Here is a 5,695-nt window from a genome sequence, read left to right as displayed (position 1 = left end):
ACTTCATGAGTTAATTACGGCTTTTAGGACCCGCCAAATTCGCCAATATTCCAGACAGTTGTCGTGGAATTTCCCTCTCTCTCTCTCTCTCTCTCTCTCTCTCAAACCTTTTAATATTTTCTTTACAGAAACACCATAATCTCTCTCTCTCTCTTACTGCGTATCGAGGCAGTTAAGCATTTTTCTTATACATTTATTTCATTTTATTTAATTGAATTCCAACAGTAATTAACATTTCTCACGAACAACTGCATTGCCAGACTTCAAACTTCACACAGACACTTTATTATCTAGTTCAAACAATAATTACGATTTCTCACGAATAACTTCATTACCAGACTTCAAATTTCACAGCCACGGAAAATATGACGCAGCGAAATACATGAATTGACCAAAAAAAAAAAAAAAAAAAAAAAACACACACACACACAAACACACACAAAAAAACAAAGACAGAACGTTCGTTTTTTGGTGCAGACTAACGCACCAGACATCGGCGAGAGCTAATTGGATAATTCTCTCTCTCTCTCTCTCTCAGTCAAGGGACTATAGTTGTTTCTCATATTTCTTTTGAACTAAATTCAATGGCTTATGAGAAAAAGTCTTCCGTGCTCAAACTCACACTAATAGAAATTTAATTCTTTAACATAAATAATTGTTTACAATTTCATTCACATAAACAAATCATAAAATTCCTGCATCTTTAACTCAAAATTCCTGCATCTTTAACTCATCGTGAAACACCTCTATCAGACCTTTTTAGGTTTTTCCATAGGGCTTACCTAAACCCCACCTCCCCCCAAAAAGAACAACAACAACAAATTAGTATTTAGTTTGTAGGTTTACTCCCCAAGTTAGCGATAAGCTAACAGTGGATGAATCCAACTAAAACTACACAACATTCAGTGTCTGTATTTAATGACCAAACCTTTAAGCGGGAAGCAGACATAATTGTAGACCATGTTGTAATGATACTTAAAATCCTCAATTCGACCAAATGACCCACTTAATTAAACCATTATTTGCGAAATGTGCCATTTCTCTTCCTTGTGTCTAAAAGAAATATTTTTTTATTCTTGGCCTTTGAGTTAATTTTTTCTTGGCGTCTGGGGCTTGATTGTCATGTAATTCGTATTTAAGTGTTGTAAGTTCTGTAATCAGCTGTGTACTGTCAAATTGCCGAAAGAAAATCGTTTGTACATTTCTATAGGATCTTCTCAGTTCATATTTATTAGAGGAACTGTTTACCTACCGTAACGTTATGTATACTCGCATATCTTTGCATTCAAATCACCTAGCATGACTGCCCTTTCACGTTCTCAAATTTTATCCCCTTCTCGGCAGTTTTTGTTCTTAAAATAAACTTAAGGAAGTAGAAGAAATAATGACAATTACCTCCCAGCTTCCAGAAGTCCTACAGGCCTGATGTTTCCTTCCCCCTTCTTCTTAAGCTCCATAGGACATTTCAAGGACGTCTGAGGGAGTCATGAGGTCACGTTACGATACTTCCTTACGTAAGAGGACTCCTTCTAACCCCCCTTTCATTTGAGGAAGGAGGAAGGAGTCTAAACAAGTTTAGAAACAAAGGGTGATTAATTTTCTGACAATTGTTGAGGTCTTTCGTCTAATTCCTGTTCCTGTGTTGTTGTTGTTGTTGTTGCTATTGTTGTGATTCTTTGCTGTTGTTGCCATTTATGGTTGTTTTAGGTCCCAAATTGACAATTAGGTTTACCTAAATTACCATATTATTATTATTTTATTTTATTATTATTATTATTATTTTGTCTATCACGGTCCTCCAATTCGACTGGGTGGTATTTATAGCGTGGGGTTCCGGGTTGCATCCTGCCTCCTTAGGAGTCTATCACTTTTCTTGCTATGTGTGCCGTTTCTAGGATCACACTCTTCTGCATGAGTCCTGGAGCTACTTCAGCCTCTAGTTTTTCTAGATTCCTTTTCAGGGATCTTGGGATCGTGCCTAGTGTTCCTATGATTATGGGTATACAATTTCCACTGGCATATCCCATATCCTTCTTATTTTTATTTTCAGATCTTGATACTTATCCATTTTTTCCCTCTCTTTCTCTTCAACTCTGGTGTCCCATGGTATTGCGACATCAATGAGTGATACTTTCTTCTTGACTTTGTCAATCAACGTCACGTCTGGTCTATTTGCACGTATCACCCTATCTGTTCTGGTACCATAGTCCCAGAGGATCTTTGCCTGATCGTTTTCTATCACTCCTTCAGGTTGGTGTTCGTACCATTCATGACTGCAAGGTAGCTGGTGTTTCTTGCACAGGCTCCAGTGGAGGGCTTTTGCTACTGAATCATGCCTCTTTTTGTACTTGTTCTGTGCAAGTGCCGGACATTCGCTTGCTATGTGGTTTATGGTTTCATTTTTCGTATTGCACTTCCTACATATGGGAGAGATGTTATTTCCGTCTATCGTTCTTTGAACATATCTGGTTCTTAGTGCCTGATCTTGTGCCGCTGTTATCATTCCTTCATTTTGCTTCTTGAGCTCTCCCCTCAGTGGCCATTGCCACGTGTCATCGCTGGCTAGTTCTTTAGTCTGTCTCATGTATTGTCTGTGCATTGGTTTGTTGTGCCAGTCCTCTCTTCTGTCTGTCATTGTCCTGTCTCTGTATATTTGTGGGTCTTCGTCTACTTTTATCAGTCCTTCTTCCCATGCACTCTTGAGCCACTCGTCTTCACTGGTTTTCAGATATTGCCCCAGTGCTCTGTTCTCGATGTTGACGCAGTCCTCTATACTTAGTAGTAGCCTCCCTCCTTTCTTTCGTGTTATGTATAGTCTGTCCGTATTTGCTCTTGTGTGTAGTGCTTTGTGTATTGTCATATGTTTCCTAGTTTTCTGGTCTATGCTGCGAAGTTCTGCCTTCGTCCATTCCACTATTCCTGCGCTGTATCTGATTACTGGCACTGCCCATGTGTTTATGGCTTTTATCATATTTCCGCGTTGAGTTTCGACTTGAGTATCGCCTTGAGTCTCTGCATATATTCTTTCCTGATCGTGTCCTTCATCTCTTGGTGTTTTATATCCCCTCCTTCCATTATTCCCAGGCATTTGTATCCCGTCTCATCTATGTGTTTGATGTTGCTCCCATCTGGTAGCTTTATCCCTTCAGTCCTTGTTACTTTGCCCTTTTGTATGTTGACTAAGGCACATTTCTCTATTCCAAACTCCATCCTGATGTCCCCAGATACAATCCTTACAGTCTGGATTAGGGTATCTATTTCCTTGATGCTCTTACCGTACAGCTTGATGTCGTCCATGAACATCAGATGGTTGATTCTGTTGCCTCTTTTCTTGGGTTGGTACCCGGCATCCATCATCTGTAGTACTTTTGTCATGGGAATCATGGCTACAACGAAGAGTAGTGGGGACAGTGAGTCGCCCTGGAAGATTCCTCTCCTGATATTAACCTCTGCTAGTCTTATTCCAGAGCTTGTAAGTATTGTATTCCAGTTGCGCATTGTATTTTTGAGGAAGCTGATGGTGTTTTCCTCTGCCCCATACATTTTCAAGCATTCTATTAGCCATGTGTGTGGTATCATGTCGAAGGCTTTCTTATAGTCTATCCATGCCATGCTTAGGTTATTATTATTATTATTATTATTATTATTATTATTGTAGCTCGTATGAGATATTTTTCAATACTGTCATTAACTGAAGTGGTTTCATTTAGATTTTAGCACGTGTACTCCCACATGCCTTCCTGAACACACACACACACACACACGTGTTAGGGGAGATCTTACAAAGTCAAAATTGAGTTTATCAGTTCATTGTAAATTGATAAATGATTCAACTGGGTTATGAAAAAAACATGAAGGAATTTTATCAGTTGCAACGTGAGGGGTTTAGGGGAGTCCATTGCATGTTTGCTGTATTATTATTATTATTACTATTATTATTATTATTATTATTAGGATGAACGAAGCTGTAACTATCATCATTGCCTACGTTGAAGACACTCTAATTAAGGGACAGGACTAATTATCATTGTAATTATATCATCATATTCTCCATGTCACAGAAAATACCACACAATCTCTATCTTGTTTATGACACTGGTCAAGTTACGTTATCTCCTTGAGAGGCAATTCTTATCTGTTATTGTTGACTTGTGTGAGATACCTCTGGTTCATTTACCAGGTACAATTGCCTGGTACAATGGACATGTCTAGTCACAAAAGACCAGGTCAACGTGGTTGGTCAAGTTTCAGAAGTGACCAGCTTTAGGTGCGATGTTCATTATCAGGTTCATATAACAGGTGGAATTTTTAGGCTGAATTGTCAGGTAGAGTTGCCTGACCTGATCTGACCTGACCTAGTTGACAGGTCTAATCACTGAAGACCAGGCCAACTTGGCTGGTCAAGTTTCAGAAATGACATGGTTTAGTTAACTTGTTCAATGTCTGGTTCATATAACAGGGGGAAATTTTAGCTTGAACTGTCAGGTCGAGATCCTCTACCTGACCTGACCTGACCTGACCTAGTTGACAGGTCTAATCACTGAAGACCAGGTTGATTAGACGGGTCAAGTTCAATAAATGACCTGGTTTAGTTAACATGTTCAATATCAGGTTCATATAACAGGGGGAAATTTTTGCTTGAACTGTCAGGTCGAGTTCCTCTACCTGACCTGACCTGACCTAGTTGACAGGTCTAATCACTGAAGACCAGGCCAACGTGAATTTTCTAGGTTCAATTGTCAGGTAGAGTTGCTTGACCTAACCTAACCTGAAGTAGCTTTTTTGAATTGGTAGTAGTTACAAGGTCAGTTACTAGGTGAAGGTACCAGGTTCGGTCAACAGGTTCACTCAAATATTGAGGTATACTGGACTGCATCCCTTAGGTGATGGTAAACCCACAATACGGAAGGAAGATTTACCAGGTTGGTTAACTCTTGAATTGACTGACCTAAGTTTGAAACACTCACACAGAACCTAGAGGGTTTAAAACCCTGATTGCATATATATATATATATATGTGTGTGTGTGTATGGGTGCGTGCGTATTTTAACGTATTGTAACTGACCTATTTATTGTAAAGACAGTTGGAGAGGTACTCTCTACAGACAGTGGAAGATAAAATGTTTTTATGATAAGATGTTTACTAATGATGACTTGACCATTCCTATCAGTCTAAATAATTCAAAGACATAATATGTATTCATATACACTTCATTTCAACACGAAGCTAGGGTTGGCTCTTGCAGATAATCACAGGTAATGATCACTGCCCCATTCAAACTTTAGGCGGCTGACTTTTCACCGTTCTAGTCATTCGCAAATAAATAAATTTAGTTGCCTTTACAGCAAACAGAGAGGGGAAAATGTTACTAATTCATGGCATCCTACAGATGCATTTCCTCACCCAAAGGATCCACCACCCTCAACAGGCTCTTATTGTAGGATTGATCTCACATTTCTGATATGAATAATGTTCCCTGTGGTTCAAGAAACCATAATTTTATCTCATTCATTCATCAAGAGGTTGTAAATTAGGCCATGTTGTAACTTACTCCAAACAAGGTGGCAAAAATGGAATGAATAACAGCCAACCTACAGAGGAATTTATCAACCCAAAGGGTCCACCATCCTTACCAGGCTCTATTGTGGGATCGATCTCGTGTTTTCGATACGAATAATGGTCCGTGTGGTTCAA

This window comes from Macrobrachium nipponense, chromosome 36, assembly GCF_015104395.2.
Source record: "Macrobrachium nipponense isolate FS-2020 chromosome 36, ASM1510439v2, whole genome shotgun sequence".
Taxonomy (NCBI): domain Eukaryota; kingdom Metazoa; phylum Arthropoda; class Malacostraca; order Decapoda; family Palaemonidae; genus Macrobrachium; species Macrobrachium nipponense.
The sequence above is the reverse complement of the archived record's forward strand: the minus strand, read 5'-3'. Positions refer to the sequence as shown.